Raw genomic sequence first — 21,778 nt, forward strand, 5'->3', positions numbered from 1 at the left:
CGGCGAGGTGCGAGAATGATCTACTGCCGGTTGAAGTTCTATGGATGCATGGGATGGTTGCGAGGGCGGGGTCGGCGGAGTGTTGATGTCGGGTTAGGGTGTAGAAGGAGAGCCGTCTGTTGAGGTATTCTGGTCCGGTGTTGTGCAGTGCTTTGTGAGCGTGGCCATGGTTCATGCATAGAGGGCATTGACGTAGTCCAGTTTGCTGCTTACGAGGGCTTGGGTGACTGTTCTTCTGGTTTCGGTGGGTATCCATTTGTAGATCTTTCGGAGCATGCGGAGGGTGTTGAAGCAGGAGGAGGAGATGGCGTTGACTTGCTGGGTCATAGATAATGAGGAGTCCAAGATGAATCCTAGGTTGCGTGCCTGGTCGGTAGGAGTCGGAGCAGCTCCGAGAGTTATAGGCCCCAGGAGTCATCCCATGCGGAGGGGTTGGAGCCAAAGATGAGGACTTCCATCTTGTCAGAATTGAGTTTGAGGCAGCTGCTCTTCATCCATTCGGCGATGGCCTCCCTTCGTTCGTGGAGGTTGGTCTTGGCGGAGTACTTGGTGAGGGAGAGGATCAGCTTGGTGTCATCGGCGTATGAGATGATGTTGAGGTTGTGGGATCGGGCGATGTTAGCGAGTGAGGCCATGTAGACGTTGAGGAGGGTCGGGCTGAGGGACGAACCCTGGGGTATGCCGCAGATGATTTCAGTGGCCTCCGAGCGGAATGGGGGGAGGCGGACTCTCTGGGTTCTGCCGGTGAGATAGGAGGTGACCCAGTCCAGTGCTCTGTCACGGAATCCTGCATTGCTGAGGTGTGAGCGTAGGGTGTGATGGCAGACTGTGTTGAACGCGGCCAAGAGGTCCAGGAGGATGAGGGCCGCAGTTTCGCCATTGTCCAGTATGATTCTAATGTCGTTGGTGGCGGCAATGAGGGCAGTTTCAGTACTGTGGTTGCTGCGGAATCTGGATTGGGATGGGTCTAGGGTGCTGTTCTCCTCAAGGAAGTGGGTTAGTTGTCTGTTGACAGCCTTCTCGATGACTTTTACTGGGAAGGGAAGCAGGGAGATAGGCCAGAAGTCCTTGAGGTCCTTTGGGGCCTGCTTGGCTTTTTTGAGGAGGACGTTGATCTCAGCGTGTTTCCAGCTCTCCAGGAAGGTGGTGGACTTGAAGGAGCTGTTGATGATCTTCCGTAGTTGGGGTGCGATGATGGAGCTTGCTTTGTTGAGGATGTTGTTATGGCAGGGGTCAGATGGAGAGCCGGAGTAGAAGGTGTTCATGATTTCAATGGTGTTGTTGTCATTGATGAGGGTCCAGGAGAGCAGGAGGTTGGTCAGAGGTGAATCTGTGGTGTTGGTAGTTGCTGGGGGGTCTGGGTGCTGAAGATGTCATGGATATCTGCAATGTTGCGGTGGAAGCAGGAGGCTAGGGAGTTGCAGAGGTCTTGGTATGGGGGATGTCTTTGGCATTGGAGCTGGGGTTGGAGAGTTCCTTCACGATGTTGAAGAGCTCTTTGTGGCTGCGTGTGTTGTTGTTGCAGTTCTCTTGCCGGCTCGGATGAGTTGGTGGTGTCTGCGGATGGCATTTTTGAAGGCTGTGTGGCTGTACAGAGTCTGATCTTGGCACCACTTTCTTTCGAGTCTTTGGCAGATTTGCTTAGATTCATGGAGGTCGGCGGTAAAACAGAAGGCCTTTCTATTGGTGCATCTGTTGGAGGGATTCTTGATTGGGGCATGAGTATTGGCACAGGTGTCGACTCATTGCCTGAAGTTGCAGGCAGCTGCATCAGTGTCGGTGGTATCGATGGGTAGGTTCTGGGAAAGGGTCGTGATAAGTTGGTCTTCGGTGACCTTGTTCCAACTGGGGTAGGGAATCCATTGTGGGTGGTGGTGTGTTGTGTGTTTCTTGAAGGAGAAGTGGATGCAGCGGTGATCTGTCCAGTGGAGTTCAGTGATGTGGCTGAAGGACAAGTGATTGCTGGTGGAGTGAATAGGGTCGAGTGTGTGTCCTGCGGAGTGGGTTGGTGTTGTGGCGAGCTGTTTGAGGCAGAGGTTGGAGAGGTTGTCGAGCAGGGTGCCAGTGTTGTTGTCATTGGTATTCGTGAGGTGAAAGTTTAAGTCCCCGAGGAATATGTAGTCAGTGGATGCAAGAGCTTGCGTGCTGATGACGTCAGTGATGGAGTCGCTGAACTGCTGTCGGGGGCCGGGGTGCCTGTAGATGAGGGTCCCTCAGAGAGTGGTGTTTAGTTCAGTGTGGATCTGGAAGTGCAGGTATTCGGCGGTGCTGATAGTGTCTTTGGTGCTGGCGTGATCCTGAGGGTGTTCTTACGGATGATGGCGATGCCTCCTCCTGGTTTGTTGGAGCGGTCCCTGCGGGTGATCTTGTAGCTGTCCGGGATGTCTATGACGATGTCAGGCGCTGAGGGTGGGTTTATCCAGGTCTCGGTCAGGAAGGTGATGTCTAGGGTGGCTCAGCTGAGTAGATTCCATAGCTCTACTGCGTGCTTGTGGACAGAGCAGGTGTTGAGGAGGATAAATTTGAGATGGTTGCGTCCTGTGTTGGTGGGTTAGTCATTGGTGTGAAGGCTGGGGAAGGTGCAGTTCCGGCAGGAGAAGAGTCAGCGGGTGGTCTGCGGGGAGGCTTGAAGGCAGGTGGGAGAGAGGCTGGTGTTGAGGGCACGGAGGGTGGCAGCGTCGTAGTGAAGATGTGCGTGGCGGCAGTGAGGGGGACGGGAGCCAGAGGTTCTGGCACTGGGTGCAGTCCAAGCACGGACGAGCACAGATGGGCTTGCCTTTGGTGTGCCTTCTGTGCGCCAGCTGCGCGGCCGCTCAGTGGTCACCATTACGTCGGGAGGTGGGGAGAGGACAGCTGGGAGGTGGGAGCCGTTGTGAAAAGTGGCGTGAATAGGGGGCTATGCTGTAAAAAGGGGGCGGTCCATGGGGGAAGCTGCGGTGGGGAAGAGAGCAAGGGGGGACAGGGAAAGTGAGAGAGAGAGTGGAGTGAAAGAAAAATGAGGAAAAGAGTAGCGCAAAGCAAAAGGAGAACAAAGGGACAGAAGTGAAGCAGAGCAGAGAGCAAAGCAGAGAAAGGAAGAGAAAAGGAGGAGAGAGTGAGAAGGTAGCCTAGTAGGAAATCAGAACTCTCCTACTAGACACCAGGGATGAGGCGCAGGCAGACGCCAACAGGTGGAGGAGGGCATCAAACTCCTGCCAGGGGTCAGGAGTTCAGAAGAGCCAGGGAAAGGGCCCTACTTGCAAGGTAGAGCCACGGAGGCAGATCAGTGCACTGAGCTTCTTGTGTGTGGACAGGCCCAGCCTTATTCAGGTGTAAGTGTCAGCTCCTTCGTCCTATCTATTCCAAAAAGGACATCAGCCTGGTGATGGACCATAAGTATGTAAATGTCACACCTCAGCTTCCTTTGAGTATGAGTGTCTGAAGGGAATGAACAAAGCAGTTACCAACCCCATACGGGTATTCGGAGACAGGCAGAGGCACAGAATGGTAAAATTAAGAAAATTCCAACTTTCCAAAAGAGTATGCACCCACCTCGGAAAATGCCAACTGCAGGGTTGGGCCCTTTTAATGTCAGCAAGGCTAAGCCACTGTACAGTATCAAACCTGAAAAGCAAGCAAAAGTAATGACCTTACTCATTGAATCATTCATTTACATATGTGAACAACTCATTAAATTAATTTGCTCATCATTTATTTGTTACTTAATAGATGCTCTATTAAACATTGCACAAAATATAGTCATGCAGAAGAGCAAAAAACAAAACATGATGTTGTGTACCAATGATGTTTAAATGGACACTGCAATTTAGGTTGCAAAAATAACAGATTGTCCATCAGTTCTGTGTCCTGAGGAGAACCGGAAAGTAAAGTGAGGTTTGAAATGTATGAACCATGTTTTAATCCAGCGAGTGCTGTAAAAGGCATTGTGGGCACACAGAGAAGATGACAGTGAAATATGTAATAAGTGACATCATTGTGCAGATAACTGATTGGCACTTCATTGGCACCCTCTGGTCGTGACTCATTTGATATGGGCAACCAATTACTATGGAACAAAGATAAGTCCCTCATGGGTTGAATTTCAGAACTAGTACACATCATTATGGTTTATTATATTTGCAATGTTTGTGCTACTTGTCAAAATGTTGTGTGTCTGTGTATGTTTCGTGGGCTATTCAAAAAACAATTTTTTTATGAAATGGCATGCTTTGATTTTTGCTCTTCTGCACAACTATAATTTGTGTAAATGTGAATGAACAGAGCAAGTACGAAGTAACAAATAAATAGTGATCACATTCATTTAATGATGTGTTCACATATGTAAATTAATGATTCTATAAGTAAGGCCAGTACACATGTTTTTATCTCAGGGTTGACAATGTTCTAAAAGTGCCATTTTCAGGTTTACAATTTAAAATCCAACTTCACCATATTTTGTGATTTTAAATTGTGAGTCCAGTGGCACCAAGCTCCAAATTTCTATCTTTTCTTAATTGGACGTTATACTTAAAGGCTGCTTTATGGTACCCTCAGTGCTAACCAATGGGAGAGTTAGGCCTTTCAGAAGTGAAAAACAAATGTAATAGTTTTTCACTACATGAACATGTTAAACTTAAAAATACATCTCCAACTTTTTAAATAAACTGCACCCTGCCCTTGGGGCTGACTGCGGCCTATTTTAGAGGTGATGTACATGTTATAAAAGGAAGGTTTAGCCCTGGCAAGTGTGGGCACTTGCTAGGTTAAAATGGCAGTTATTCACTGGTTAACAGTGATAGAGTGCATACAATCCTAAAAGTCAGCAAAAATGAAGTTAGAAAAAAAGGATGTCAGAAGGCAAACATGCCAAGTCTAACACAGGACAATTGGCAACATATGCAAATGCCCCATATAGGCTGTTTATTGACTTTATACTACACAATCATACATGTGTGATTACAGTAGGGCTGCCCAGAGCATTGCGGCACTGCAATCCAAACTGCAGAGTTAAGGTCAGACTCAAACCTTTGTTACATATGCAAGCCCAGCTCCATCTCTTAGAAAACGAATAATAAAGTGTACTTTGGATCTGCATGATGTTCAGAAGGGAACCATGTAAACACTGTTGGCTGGCATGTTTCTGTAGTTGCAGAGATTAATAATGATTTTACCTACATAGTGTAAGGTAGACTTGCTAATGTGAAGTCGTTTTATGTTTAGTAATCAATGTTGTGTTTGTTGTATTTGAAAACCAAATTATTTGTTGAATCTAGATTCTAGCACAAATGTAAGGATATCTTTTTTACAATGGTGGCTTGTTTTTTCCTCACAAGCAAAAGCTCATAAACCAGTTCTACCACACACCAACATTCTGAGCTGTAAATAGACTTGTGTTCTCACAGAGCAGAACTGAGAATGCTGCAAAGAACAGGTTTTAGTTTTTGCTGCAGGAAGATAGAGAAAGTTTGGTACAGAAGCCATGGAGGGATAAGCTAATCACCAGGAGAACTTTAATATAATTACAGAAAATTACACCCTGCAGTTATCGCTTCTATGGGGAAGGAGAGAAGTTGAGACAATTGGCCAGCACAAGAGTAGAGAGAGCTGTTTAAAATTTCCATCAACATTTCAGAGGCAAGATACACTCTGACGGGACCTTTGAAACATGCCTTCTCATACTTCTAATAGACTCCTGGGTTCTCTCCCCCAGGATGAGGGGTACAGTAATGTTTAGGTCATGTTTGAGTAGGATATTCCATAGTGGGGAAAGGGTAGTGTCTCATGATAATGGGCGAGCTTTCGGTCAATCATTCCATGATTATGGAAGTGATGATAGGGGCACAACAGATATATGTGCACACTTTCTGTAGCACTGGTGTACTTCCTTTTTTAAAAGAAATTGCAGATGTGTGTCCAAATCCTTTGTTGATACAACATCCCACAGACACCCACTTTGCAGCTGCACAATCTCAAGTGGTCATTTCCTCATTTGCATGGGGAATGAGTTTGCCCTTGGTCCAGTGCATAGAACAGACATAAGCAAGCTAGCTCATTATGAGACATACTGATTGAGAGCAACATGTTAAGCAGTGGACAAATAATGCACCAATTAGATTAAAACGTAGGGCCTCATTGTGAGACTGGCTGTCAGCCTTGCATTGATGGTCAGACCGCTGCAACTGTGGTGGTGTGACTACCACATTACAATGCCTGTGGGCGGACCGGCCCGGGGACCGCCGTCTCAGCTGGGAACGTGGTTCCCAATCGTCGAATGGCAATATGAGTTGTACTCAGTCAGGGCGTGCTGAGTTTAGCACCGCCTGGCTGATTACAACTCAGCTTTCCACCAGCCTTCTCATGGCGGGGTCACTGGCATGAGAAGGCTGGCGGAAAGCCAGTGCTGGGGGCCACAGGGGGGCCCTGCAGTGCACATGGTATAGATAGTGCAGGGGCCCCCTTGCCCAGCACAGTTGGAATGCAACTGTCTGCTTTGCAGATAGTATGCATTCAGAGGGTGCTGTGTGCTATGGTTAAGGCCTCAGCTCCCTTAAGGGAGCCAAGACCAATATCGTACCCCTATTCCTGCCAACCGCGTACTGCAATGTTACTGCCGGTCAGCCCTGGTGGGACATTGTAATCCGCTCAGGAAGGACACCACCGCCATGATGGTAGCATCCTTCCTGCGAGTTTGGTGGTTCTGCAATGGGACTGCCAAAGCTCATAATAGGGTCCTAAGTGTTGGAGTAGGGGTTCATGGGCATGGACCCAAAAGAAGGTGCAGTTGCACTCAGCAACCATCTGTAAAGGGATACTAGCTAGTCTGCCATGTGCAGTGACTGGCAGACAGGTGATCAGAAATGGCTGATTCCTCTGTCACTGTACCACCGCCCGGGCTTAGAGTATTTTTTCATAAACAGCAACACTGCCCTGGTATGTGCATTGCTCACAAAATGAACATGTGATGCAGCACAAATTAAGACATTGCACCAAATATGCGATACAGCTCCTGTATACCTATGTATTTTTTAATATCAGGCACACACACTGTCCTGGTCTGTGCCATGACTGTGTCAGGCACAGGCTTGTATAGTGCATCCAATGGACAATATTATCCCAGTAATCCTATGTGTGTTGCCATTTAATATATAACATTATTGATAAATAACAGTGAATTATGGGAATGTTTTTCATCAATAGGTTCTGATTGACACCAAGGCCCGTATTTATACTCCGTTTGCGCAGAATTTGCGTCGTTTTTTTCGACGCAAATTCGGCGCAAAACTAACGCCATATTTATACTTTGGCGTTAGACGCGTCTAGCGCCAAAGTATTGGCAGGGAGCGTCATTTTTTAGCGTGAACGCCTTCCTTGCGTTAATAAGATGCAAGGAAGGCGTTCCCGTCTAAAAAAAATGACGGCGACGCAAATGCGTCGTATTTATACTCCCGGGCAAAAATCACGCCCGGGAGGTGGCGGGTCAAAAAACCCCGCATTTGCGCCACATTTTAACGCCTGGGTCAAGGTAGGCGTTAAGGGGCCTGTGGGCTCAAAATGAGCCCACAGGTGCCCTCCCCTGCCCCCAGGGACCCCCCCTGCCACCCCTGCCCACCCCAGGAGGACACCCAAGGATGGAGGGACCCACCCCAGGGACATTCAGGTAAGTTCACGTAAGTATAATTTTTGTTATTTTTCAATTTTTTTTGGGTGGCATAGGGGGGCCTTATTTGTGCCCCCCTACATGCCACTATGCCCAATGACCATGCCCAGGGGACAGAAGTCCCCTGGGCATGGCCATTGGGCAAGGGGGCATGACTCCTGTCTTTACTAAGACAGGAGTCATTTAAATGGCGTCTGGGCGTCGAAAAAATGGCGCTAATCGGGTTAAGACGATTTTTTAGCGTCAACCCGACTTGCGCCATTTTAAGACGCCCTAGCGCCATTTTCCCCCTACGCCGGCGCTGCCTGGTCTACGTGGTTTTTTTCCACGCACACCAGGCAGCGCCGGTCTGCTTGCGCCGGCTAACGCCATTCCATAAATACGGCGCCCGCATGGCGCTACGGAATGGCGTTAGACGGCGCTAAATTTTTTGACGCTAAACTGCGTTAGCGCAGTTTAGCGTCAAAAAGTATAAATACGGGCCCAAATATGCATCTAGAGAAAAGCATTCATTGTCTATTTGATGTCACTCAGAACCCTTAAGTGAAAAACATCCCCGTAATTCACTTTTTACCCAAACATCAATTTATACTATGTATAACCCCCCTAAAATCATCCATCCCTACTTTCAACTGTTACATAGTGGTAAAGAAGTAATGAGGGAGCCAAACATAACATGGCTTCTTTTAAGTATCCCTTTCCCAAAGGTTTAAAAAAATGTACCTGCCATACTTGACCAACCCCCACCATTGTACCTTCGCTGACTTTATTTTATCTCCTGCACCTATGCTTTATGCTTTCAGTCAAAGCAGATAAAAAGAGCTGCACTGACAGTCTTTCAGAGAGGCCTGTGAGCCTGGCCAGGAAGACCGCTATGACATCACAACAGTGGGTAACACATTTTGTTACTAACTGTTGCTATGTCATAGAAGTGGGATATGAGATTCATAAACTGAAATAAATTACATAGGCTACCTATGAGTTCCATATACAACAATACTACCATCACTACACAAAGTAAATGCATCCATGTGCAAACTCTAGTTTCTTCCTTTTGGAATGAACAGCAGCAGTATGTGGACAATTCAGAAGTGTTTTTCCTTACTTATTCACTCATTCACAATGTAAAATACACACCTGAATGCTAAAGGACAACATTAGCACCACTGCAATATTTGTGCTCAACAGTATCATAAAATATTGTGGGATCTGTACTTTTTGGTCTTGGAGCAATGTTGATTCATCTTTCATATATCACCTTAAATGTAAAACAGATCTTGTGAACTCAGGATTTATCTCTTTTTGCTGAAAATATTTGCATAACAACAGCACTCAAAGAGATCAACACAATAACCAATTTTGAGCAAAAATACATCTAAATAGACGATTCATCTGAAATTTAAATTAATCCTTTTGTCTTCCATCTTAATCACTATAAGATGTGTTTTAAAAGTCCATTGACATATCTTTTTAAAAGTAAACATGTTTTCCTGACTGTAAAATGTCCTAGTTGTTTTCTGTAACATCATTTTGAATGTAGGGCCTTTCCTGTAACTTACCAGCCCTCTAGAGGCTCTAGGGTGCTGCCTTACAAATTGTAACAGTCTATGTCCTAATCTAAAATGCTTAAACATTGAGAACAAATGGATCATAAGCATATTGACCCAACAAAGAATTAAAAAATAAAAGATGTTTTACATTATCTGTTAGAAATTGGGTGGTTGGTTGACCTGGGTGTAATCCCTGGTCAAGCAGCAGCTACAAGCAAGCAAACCCTAATTTAACCTGTGCTCACCCTCTGGTAGCTTGTCACAGAGCAGTCACGCGTAAGTTAGAGGCAATGTGTAAAGTGTCTGCGTAATACTTCACACAGTTAAACAGTGAGAACACCACATAAAGATATTTCACACCTGGGTAGAAAAATAGATCCAAATTTAATTATAATAAAAAAATCCAATAAGTAGAACAGGAGATATTGGATTTCAACATTTTAAGTAAAAATAAAGTGCTGGTGGAGACATCTGGTCATGCCAGATCGGGACAAAGTCAAAAGTTCAGGCCAACCATGATGGAACGTGAGCTGGCTAAGAGGACCCAGCTAGGCCTGCTGAACCAAAGAACCTTAAATCCTGGCTGTGGAGTATTTCATGTATTCGCACAGAAGAAGAGTCAAACAGCTTAGATGATGCATTCGTACTGAGATGCAGTGAGGCTGCATTGTGAGGTACCGCTGCATCAACATCAAAGATCCTGTCAAGAGGGCTTGTTATGTTAAGGCTGATGTCAAAGATACGTTGCACAGCCAAAATGAAGCATCATTCCCTTTGGGAGGTAATGCTGCCGTGCAGAGATTCGTCGTCATTGTCGAGACTGCTGTTGATGGGAGATATGAGGAGCTTCCACTAGGAAAGTGTTGCACAGTGGCGGTTCCAAAGGTAATGTGTCAAAGCCAAGATGTGGGATGTAGCGGCAATCCATGTCTGTTGCAAGGGGCCCAAATCACATAACAGCAAAGATGTGTTGGTAATTCTAGATGATGCGCCGTACAGCCGAGAAGATGCTTTGGTTCTGTTTGGAGATGCGTCACTCAGCAGAGGATCCATCATTTATGCTGAGAAAGCACATTTGGCAAATTTCTAGGGGTCCAGAACTGGGGTGGCACTACTTAGCAGGGTAGACTCACAAATGGCAGAGTTCACATGCAGAAGCAGGGTGTTTGGAAGTGTTTTCTGGCGGTCTCTGACCGCCAGGGTCGTAATGACCCCCAATATCAGAGTTCGGCAGCAGGCTTCAGAGGGCTAAGGTAAGAAAATGCCAACTTTCTAAAAGTAACATTTTCAGAATTGCAATTAAAAATCTGAATTCGATAGAAGGTAGGATTTTAAATTGAGATTCCAGAGACAACAAACTTGAAAGAATAATATTTTCCCATTTGGAAATGACTCTTATGAAGTTCAATAAGGCAACTCCAAGGTTATCCTATGGGAGAGATAGGCCTTAAAGTAGTGTAAAACCAAGTTAAGAGCTGTTTTCCTACCAGGGCACATAAAACATGAAAGTACATGTCCTGCTTTTTAAATACATTGTACCCTGCCCTATTGGCTGTCTAGCCTAGAGGTGCCATATTTAGAAGGAAAGTTTGGGGCTGTCAAAAGGGTTATTTTGCTAGGTCAATATGGCAGTGTAAAACTGAACATTCAGGCTCTGCAATAGCAGGCCTGAGCCATGGTTAGAGGGCCACTTAAGTGGATTGCACAATCAGCGTTGCAGACCCACTGGTAGCATTTAATTTACAGGCCCTGAGCATATGTAGTACACTTTAAAAGGGACTTAGAAGTAAACCTCCTTTGTACTGGTTAGCAGTGGTAAAGAACACAGAGCCCTAAAGCTAACAGAAACAGATTCAGCAAAAATAGGAGGAGGAAGGCAAATGGTTTTGGGATGAACTGCAGAAAGGGCCATTTTCCAACATTAACCACTTATCACTCCCTCCTTTAATCTATCAGTTTTCTGAAAAGACCATCTGCTTCGTAGCCTTGATGAACCCTGAAGTGTTTTACCTCTCCTTATAAATGAGCACAGGTTTGCTTTCTCATTGTCCTCCAGCAGATGTTTAATTTTGCTGTGGTAAGCATTATATACAAGCTGAAACTGAGTGACATTTGCAATTAATTTCTTATGTGAATGTTTTTTCATTTATGTCTGCTCTGCTTGATTTGATCCACTTCATTCATTATGTTTTAACTCTGTTCTTAATTTCCCCTTACACTACATTTCTGTTGTCCTAGACATTTTTGGACAATAATTTACATTTTGATATGTTGTGAGAAATAAAACAAACATTGGCTATTGCAACAAATTCGTCTTTTGTGACAGGTGTTCACAAATACAAGTTATATGCATTGAATCAACATTAAAGCCTGCCCTCTTGACTTCAACCATGATTGGAAAGTTAGTAAAAGAAGGATTAATTCTTCACAGAATGTCTATAGAAGATAAAATTTTATATATAAAACAGCATGAGGATCATGGTGACCAGGCATACTTTTCTGATGTAAAAGAGACTCTTATCTCGTCCAATGGAAGCATTTCCTGGAAGGCAGAATCAAACTCCCAGTAACCAAAAGCATCAGCTGAGAGGGTAATATTCCTTCAGGTGCAGCTGAAGTCCATTCTATTTTAAATTTGAAGAGCTGGTAACAATAAACCTTTAGACAGCTTCACTTTCAAACCAGACACAAAAACAAACAGGAACTACATTCAAAATAAGTTAGATTACATTTAATGTTATGGGAATTGTAATATATTCATTCTGTAGTCATCATCTTGTTTGAATAATATTCTGAAGGTAGGAATATTACCGAAACATAGGCTAAATCAGCAGCATGTAATTTACCTAACTCGACGTAAACATATTCATGCACTTTAAAAAAGTTGTTCTGTATTACAAATGGACTATTAATACCAAATTGGATGGAAACAGAGGAATTTTATGAAATAGATAATACAAGGTAAGCAATGATATCACATTTGATGTTATCACAGGTCTCCTGAGGACACAGTCATCATGTTAAACATTTTATAGTTTGCCCCCACAATAAAGTCAAGGAATTCACACCCATATTGTGAAATTGTGTGCACTAACACAGATATGTTGTTTCTAATTCCCAAGGGAGGTCTCAGGTGTTACCTGTCATCCCACAACAATACCACACCTTGCAATTGTATCAGAGTTAGGAAGCAGGTTATTAGTTAGGGAGGATGTGAGTCTTCCTCAAGTAATAAGTCTGCAGTCTGCTGTTTACTGGGAACCAGGTACTATGTTGACCTCTTTCAGGGTAATAAGGCAGAGCAGCAGGAAGCCTACTTAGTGGAAGTGGTATGGACTAACATCGCAGTCCACAGGTTTCTCAGCAACAACACCCAATATCACCCAGTCAGCTATTTTCTTTGCAAAAAGGAAAAGTATTTTATTATGCATTCATTTGTGAATGTATACATGAAGGCAGATGGAAATACCAAGTGCGGCAATCTCCTAATAAATTGTATCTCTAGAGAGCTCTGAATTTTATAACCTCAATACACACCACAAAGGCTGGACAAAATGGGCCTGATTACGACTTTGGCGGAGGGGACTACTCCGTCCCAAATGTGATGAATATCCCACCCGCGAAGTACAAGTCCATTATATCCTATGGAACTCATAATACGACGGGTGGGATATCCGTCACATTTGGGAAGGAGTATTCCCTTCCCGCCAAAGTCGCAATCAGGCCCAATATTATGTAGTGTAGTTATTAAAAGACAGACCTACTTGCTTTGTCAGGGTGTCACCATAATATTGAAAGCAGAACTGTGTGATGACAAAACAATAAAATCATAAAAGATGGTAACACTCAGTGAAATTTAAATCACACTGGTGCAATTTGCATAATTTCATGAATTTTTCATTACACCATCTCCATAATTACTCCTCTATTCATGTCAATATTACAGTGCAAGAACAATGTGATCAATCAAAATGCAAGCATTTGCTGTGCTCAACACTTTGCTATTTTCATACTATTTTTCCATCTGAAATACGTTCTTCCATCAAAGGTTAAGGGAAGTGTGCAAATTGGGTTGTTGGTTGAACGGTGTGGGAGCCCTTCTAAAGCAACAGCCACAAACCATGTCAGGGTTAACCACAAAAGTCACTAAATTAACTTGTGGTTAAACATTGATGGTTTGGCCCAAAAGCACTGAAGCTTAACTTAGAGGCAATGTATAAAGTATTTATGCAGTACCTAAAAAGTAATACTATTAAAACACAACACAAGAAAAATACCAAACCAATTTAGAAAAATAGAGTACATTTTAATAAATTATTTGATACTAAAACTACAATAATTCACTCAGTAGAATTGGAGTAATGAATTTTTTAAGTTTAATGTGAAACAATAGTGCTTAAATGATCAAAGCAACAACCCCTGACATCTAGTTGTGCAAGGTTGGGGTGGAGATGCAAGTTATGGCTGACCGTGAGGCAGTGCGGTTCGGATATATGAAGTGGATTGGGTCCAGTCTTTGCTTATCTTTTGAACTTCAAGACATTTTGAAGAAAAATGTCTGACAATCTAATGTTCTGCAGGGAAAGGCAGCAAGTGGCGCCCCAAGAGGAGGCTTCATCATCGGGGAACCGCAGTAAGAAGTTGCATTTGAGATTTCTACTTTTGGACTTAGCAACTTTTATGGGTGTTAAAAATGTCCCATGGGGCAAACATGCAGGCTGTAGCAGATGAGGGCTCTACAAGGTTGAATGCCCTTTTTACTAGGAGCCCCTGAACAGAATTTTCTACTGTGCAGAAGACTGTAGCAAGATGTACCTTGGGTGGTTCTGTAAATAGGTAGGTCCCGGTCTCCTCTAGGTTCTCAGACACTTTTTGTGCCAAGTTTGGGATTGGGGTGAGTGTGGACCTTTAAGGATCACTTCCAAAGGTCTAGGACTAAAGGAGCACCTTGAAACATCAGGACTCCCTCAGGCTAGGTCTAGGTGTCAATGCAAGATGGGTGGAGTATATTATGGCCCTCATTCTGACCTTGGCGGGCGGCGGAGCCGCCCGCCAAAGTCCCGCCGTCAGGTTACCGTTCCGCGGTCGAAAGACCGCGGCGGTAATTCTGACTTTCCCGCTGGGCTGGCGGGCGGTCGCCTTCAGACCGCCAGCCAGCCCAGCGGGAAAGAGGCTTCCACGATGAAGCCGGCTCGGAATCGAGCCGGCGGAGTGGAAGCTGTGCGACGGGTGCAGTTGCACCCGTCGCGTATTTCACTGTCTGCGCAGCAGACAGTGAAATACATGTAGGGGCCCTCTTACGGGGGCCCCTGCAATGCCCATGCCAGTGGCATGGGCACTGCAGGGGCCCCCAGGGGCCCCGCGACCCCCCCTACCGCCATCCGGATCTCGGCGGTCCGACCGCCGGGATCTGGATGGCGGTAGGGGGGGTCGGAATCCCCGCGGCGGTGCAGCAAGCTGCGCCGCCGCGGAGGATTCAATGGGGCGGCGGTACACTGGCGGGACCCCGCCAGTGGTGCCGGTCCGACCGCGGCTTTACCGCCGCGGTCGGAATCCCCATTGGAGCACCGCCGGCCTGTCGGCGGTGCTCCCGCGGTCCTCCGCCCTGGCGGTCAAAGACCGCCAGGGTCAGAATGACCACCTATGTCCCTGAGGCTCTACTAAGGAGGCCAGCCAATGAGCCATATGAGTCACTCTGAAAGTCTTGGGTTCAAGCAGAGAAGCAGGTTTCAGGCAGCAAGGCAGTCCTCTTGGTGCACCAGGGACATGGGCAGCAGGGCACGCTTATGAGAGTCGTGCCACAGATCTAGAAGTGAACTGAAGAGTGGGTCTGAGGGTCCTCTTGCCCACTTTGAAGTAGAAGAAACTTCCAGAAATGTGCAGAATTTCCTACCTACCTGCCCTCGTCCCAGGCTGTCCGCAGTCAATATAGGTCTGTGTGAATTCCTTTGTGAGTGAGCTGAGACAGTGTCTTTGAAGTGCAAGTAAGGCTATGCACAGCTCCGCCCCTTCATTCTGCTAGGACGACCAATTTGGGCAACTTCCAGTCCCTTTATTATGTTAGTGTCTGCGAGGAGTATGCAAACAACAACTGTCAAATACACCGAGTCATGTGACCCAGAAAACAGGCCTCATGCATCAAATGGTGAGGACACGAAAATGACAACTTTATAAAAGAAACAAGAGCCAACACTGTAATTGACTTGGAAAATAATATTCTTTACAATGAGAAGGCACAACCAATTACCTCTCCCTAATATTAATACATGACATTTATCCAGAACATTTGTAATTGAATAACATTTATCACATATTCACCTATTTAAGGGGTTGCTAGGCAGTTCCCGCCTCTTGCTTTCCGATGCGATTCAGAGACTGAATGAGCAGTACCTCATTCCTGACTCTCCTTGTTGTTTTAACCTTGGCCAATACCCACTTTGGATTAATAAATTAATTGTTCTATATTTGGGTTTTGAGCTAATTTTATCCTTTTCTCTTTTTCTCTCCTGTCCATTCCGTGCCTATATCTGTGTTTAACGGCACCAAAACATTGAGAAAAGATCTCCGGCAAAGAGTCCCTCTTGTGGGATGCTCATCAGACATTGCAGCACTGGTCTGATGAGGAGCAAGGCCGATGATGAAGCATGACATCCATGGGATGGATGTGTGAGGGTTCTTGCCTCAAACAATAGGACTTCCCTGTGTTCTCTTTTTTCTATCTTGGAACAGTGTATCTTTGGTTGTCAGTAACATTTATCACACACAGACAAACAAATACAAAAGCGAGCAATTACCTCATATAAAAAAGTTTTTGGGCACTGCACTTACATTACATACATCAATAACATATGACAATATACAAATTGAAAAAGAGAAATTGATATAAAAAATCAAACTAATATTCAGGTTCTGCACCAATTTGAAAGAGAGGGAACTCAGAGCCTAACTCATTCGCAACATTTTTAAGGCTCCTCCTTAAAGAGCAGAAAGTGGCAGAGGCGCTAATTATAAGGCTTTGTGGTAGCTCAAACAGGAATGATGTGCAATACAAGATAATGCTTTAAGTTCTCCCTGAAGGCCATATCTTCTTTAATAGCACTCACCGCTTCTCCCTATTGTCGATACATTTCAAACTCACTGGATTCAAGGGTTCTCTTCAGGACACAGAACAACAAAACTCAACTGGTCAGAAGGAACTGCCATTTTATGAATTCAGTCTGGATTAACATTGGTTTGAAAGCATCATGAGCAAACAGAAGGACAAGCAATTAAAATGATTTATACTTCAGGGCAGCAAGTAGAGGAGTGTTTCTCTACTCGAATCATGAGACTCCTGCTTTGGTGGTAAGTGATTAATAAAATGTCAGTTCCTTCTGACCAAGTGAGATTTGGTGTCCTCTGCACTCTTCCAGCTGTTTGGGGGCATACTTTAGGTGTGCAGTAAGAGTTTTAGGCATGGCAAGGGGTTCATTTTGTCAGGTTGAAATATCAGTTTAAAACTACATGCAGGCTACCCTGGCAGTCTTTAGGCTTGTTTTAAGGGGTTACTTTGTCATGAGGACCTGTAGAGCCTGAGTTGGTTACCCCTGTTTTAGTGTCATTTTTCTGTTGATATTTTATTCATTTTAGTAAGTCTTCTTTTTAGTGATGAGTCTTCCATATCTTTATCAGCTTGCTTTTATTCTAGAAAAATGAGGAACAAGTTGCTCGTTTAGTTAGGTTTTGCATGACATTTAATCAGGACTTTCTGTCCAAGGCTCTGTACATGATATGCTGGTTGTGTTATTTTTGGGGCAGACCACTCTAAGGCTTACAGGTCTAGCAGTCAAGTTCATTTTGCTCTAAAATATAGCACTATCTGATGGATTTGCATCTTGCATACTTCAAAGCATTCCAAATACCATCATTAAACTTTTTGCAGTGTTGGTATTGAGGTCATATCAAAACAGGAGAGAGAATCCATCTAGTGGCTACATGAGAGAGGCTTCTGTTGTTTTTTTTTTCCATGTCATCCTACTGGTAAAGAGATTCCCCAGAAGTCAGAGACTGTTTCATATTTTGTTGTAAATGGTGATAGATTTGCATGGGATGCCTACACCATTACTGTGAAAGTAAAATGAGCTGATCATTTCATTTCACTTTCACTTGCATTGGTGCTTGAGGGCCATACCTCAAGGTCACAATCATCAACTTAGATTGGGGAAGGATTGTTGGAAAGGCAAGACTCTTCTGATTTCTATGATACACTTCTCTAGTTGATCCATGCCTCATGAGGGTGATTGACAAGAAGGGATCCAACCACTAGTCACCAAGTATTTCTTTTGAAGGAGGAGTGGTTCCTTCTAAAAACTGGCTAGTTATCCATCCCTCCGACTGACAGGACAGTCTTTCTATCCTCCCAGGGAGCAGATAGGAGGTTTGTATCCCCATTCTGCCACCACAGTGAGATAGAAAGGTGGGCGGCATTCCCAGGCATTGGGTCCAGCCCTGCTCCAAAACAGGTCAAAGAATCTTTCTGCCCTAGATTGGATTGAGGTTTTATCTCAATCTACCCCTTGGTGGGATAAGAAGCCCATTAGACACAAGGGAATTTTCTTCGAGGTGCAGCCTACCTGGGCACGGTCTTGTGCTCTTCCTTTGCCACCAGGCACAAAAGTCTTTCTGCCCACCAGGAGGGTAGATGAGGGTGTTTACTTTCAGTCTGCCTCAGGAGGGGTAAAAGGTTAACTGGACACGAGGGATAGCAATTATGACCCAGGTATTGGGCCCCAAAACAGACGAAACATTCTTTCTGCCCTCTCCAGGGACAACTGGGAAGGCAAGAAAGGGTGCGAGCAGCTGACCCACGTGATCGGCAATGTCGCCACCCCAGAAAATGTGCAGCAGTCTTTGTGTCCCCCAGAGGTGTACTGGGGGGCATAGGAAATGCGCTAGACACCAGGAAAAAATAGATCCAAATAAAGAAAGGGTGGTGGCAGCCCACCCAAGCATTGAACCACACCCCCACCCCGAATGTGTGCAACAGTTTTTCTGCAACCCAGAAGTGGATTGGGGGTTCACTAAAATCCGCCCATAGGACATAAACCCCACTGGACACCAGATATGTATATATATATATATATATATATATATATATATATATATATAGTTTGGAAAAATATGGGGCCAGAGAGACCATCTCTACCCCTTGAGGCCCCAACAGCCTCTATGTCCACCTGTCGCCTTCTTGAGCATTTCATCCTCATGGCAAGTAGGAGGAAATTCTAATTCTTTTGAGAGCTGTTTTGATGTATGGGCTGTGTGGGCGACCAGAGTCCTATTTCGGCTAAAGAGCAGTGGCAACCAGGGAATACTATCCAACCTAGACATTCCATGACACAAGAACAGATTTTTTTGTTTAACAGGACATGTTGATGTCTCCATGTAACATTTTGTAACCTGTTATGTCAATGCCACAGGTCCAGCCACACAAGTGTGGTAGCATTTCCTCAGGAGAAATGTGAGGATGCTCGGTGTTAGGGATTTTATGGATCCCTGCATATTGTGTAAGTTTCTGCCACATTAAAGTAAGGAAAATACGTGATTTTAGCCACATTTTGAGGTTTGCAGGGCATTGTGGGTAAGAAATCTTTGTGGGAGTCATGCAATAAATACCACCCTAGATATGCTTCAGTATGTACTTTAAATGTCTGGGGTTGTTACGTTTACCTGGTTGGTGGCCCCGCAGGGGCCTTAGTGCTGCAGCTCTTTCCATTGCAGATACAGGTCATATTTGTGACTGGTAATGGTGATGCCTCCATGTTTCATTTTGTGATGTTTTGTATCTCTGGCGCCAGGCCCTGCCCGCAAGTTGGATACCATTTTTATAGGTAAATGTATGGAATTACAAAATAGTATAATATTTTATATTATTTTTACACCTTTGAGCAACCTTTCTGCTTTTGCTTATAATTGACCCTATACTGTACTATACAGGATATATTAAATTAAGTTAAAAATATTTTTCAGAAAATTAGAATAACAAATAAATTCCAAACTAAAGTAAAATAAATTGTTTTTAATATTAATGAATAATAATGCATTGATATTTTTTTAAACATAATTTCTAAATGAAAATGGGGTAAAAATGTTTTATTATTAAATTATGTTTTTATATGTTTTTAAGATTAAATTGTATTTATTCAAATGTTAACCATTTCAAATAATTCATCTCATTTAACATTATTTATGTATTTAACTATTTTCATTAATTGATTTACTTTAAGAATAGCACTAGTAAAAATAATGTAGTGCTATTGTAGAACTACAAAAGTACTACAAAATTTAGTCTGTGAATAGGCCCCCAAATGTTCCAATGAGCAGAAGCATTGGATGGGTGAAACAGTATGTTACTTTTGTAAATTAACCACTGAAGTTAAATATGACAGATTACAAAAATTGTCACCAATTACTAATGTTCCTCCTTATTTTCATGGTTTTTCAGCAATTAGTTTGGAAAACTATGAGCTATCTACACCAATGACCACTGCTGAATTCAGAATTGTGTCTAGTTTTTATAAATGAATAGCTACAGGTTTAAAATCTGCTTCCAGGCCCCAATTTGCAAGTAAGTCAAGACACTACAAAATAAGAAAAATGGAAAAATGCAAATACTGTGGTAAGAAATATAATTCTACTTTACTACTCTATTTGTTCCTGAAAGCTGGGACGATGATGATCTTAGCACAGCAAGCCTTTTGTTGAGGCCATTTTTAGGAAACAAATACATATGCTTTCTTGTGCAGTACTCTTTCCCATTTTTCTAACAAAAACAAAACATTGCTATATTTTGACTATTTTCTTGGTTCCCTTCAGGGAATCCACAAAACTCTGGGTATCTTTAGAATCTGGGAATAAAGTAGATAAAAATATGGTCTCGATCATTTTTGTGGAAAAAGTTACAAAGGTGCAAGCACAAAATACCCTAAATATCCAATAAATGGCCCAGTCCCATAGGGGACAAGCCCTAGCAGTCAAGTGGTTAGTACATGTCATGATTCAGTGTTCAAAGTTTCTCAGTTTGCATTGCTTTGTCAGAGCACGTTTCCTGTTTATTGCCCTTCATAGCAATGGAGAGTGGGGCATCTGAGACCCTAATTAGTGGACCAAGACTGAATGCATATTTGCTTTGACAGTAAAGGACAATGATGTGGGAAGTAAGGAGGATGAGGAAGAATGGGTTGGAGGGTTGCAGGCCAAGAACACCTCATTCTCGAATCTGGTGCCAAGGTGCCACGTTTGACAACCAGCCTGGCCTCTCCTGCCCTGCACATGTAAAGTTGGCACAGCTCTATACCCACCACCTAGGCTCGCTATGATGGGGCCGGGGGCCGTGGGAACACCCTAACCAGACTCGTTTGCGGCAGGAAGCCACCCCTGCCGCTTCCTTCGGGCCCAGATGGAGGCACTTATTATCGGATTCTTGGCTCGCTGCGCTGGATGCGCTGTGACAGGGCCGGGGGTGGTGGGACCACCCTAACCAGACTCCTGTGCAGCAGGAAGCCACCCCTGTCACTTCCTTCACACCCGGAGGCACTTATTATTGGATTCTTGGCCCGCTGCGCGGGACGCATGTGGGTGTATCTGGGCCAAGTACTGGCCCGTCTGTGCCCATCAGTGACTGGACGAGGCCGGGCCCTGTCTCTTTGCTTGTTTAATTTGTAGGAGGGGCATTGGGAAATAGTGTGATTTTATTGTGTTAGTCCCTAACGATAAGTGGACTCACGACGGGGATGCAGAAAAATTCAAATGGGCTGGCAGGAGTTCTCCCTTGGGATACGGGCCCAAAGTAGATAACCAGCTAACTTACCTCTGTGATGGGTGCTTAGATACTTAGATAGGGAGGGTCCAACTTTAAAGAATTCTGGTTTGGGAGACAAAGCAGAAGCAGCCCTCTCTTTGAATCTCCGTGTAGCTATGTCCAGGAACCCATGTGTCACCATAGAGCAGGAGCACCCAATTGAATCTACTTCTTTAGTAATTACTGATAGCCCTCCCTCTAAAAAGAGCAGATACCAAGGCCCCCAAAATACCACAAATCCCCCTTCTTGTTCATCATTGTTGCACCCAAAGACTGTAATTTCTTCTGGGAAGGATCCATTAGTCCCAAAGAGGGGGAAAGGAAGGCCTCAGTCAAAGATGACCAAGAGAGCTGCAAGTGAATATGTTGTTAATGAGAAGCCTCCTGCTGTCCCTTGTGATCAATTTTGTGAGGTTGAAACCTTCTTTAAATATATCAGGCAACTGTGCTCTTTAGTTCTACAGAAAATGGAAGCTCTGGAAGGTAAGGTAAATACTATTACAGCTACTGGGAAATCCCTGGCACCTTTATCTCTAATGGAAGATAATAATCTGTATGAAATCCGCAAACCTATATGCCCTCCCATTTCCACCATCCCTATATGTCAGAGAGAAGGGTTAAATGAAGAGCATCAAAAACTGATAGAGCTCTAATCACTGTAATTAAAGACACACAGAAACATTACCTTGCCAACAGAGGGTTAAGGAGTACTCGACCCATAAGGACTTTGAACAGGATTTGTCACCAATACCT

The sequence above is a fragment of the Pleurodeles waltl genome, chromosome 5 (genome assembly GCF_031143425.1).
Source record: "Pleurodeles waltl isolate 20211129_DDA chromosome 5, aPleWal1.hap1.20221129, whole genome shotgun sequence".
NCBI classification, from domain to species: Eukaryota; Metazoa; Chordata; class Amphibia; order Caudata; family Salamandridae; genus Pleurodeles; species Pleurodeles waltl.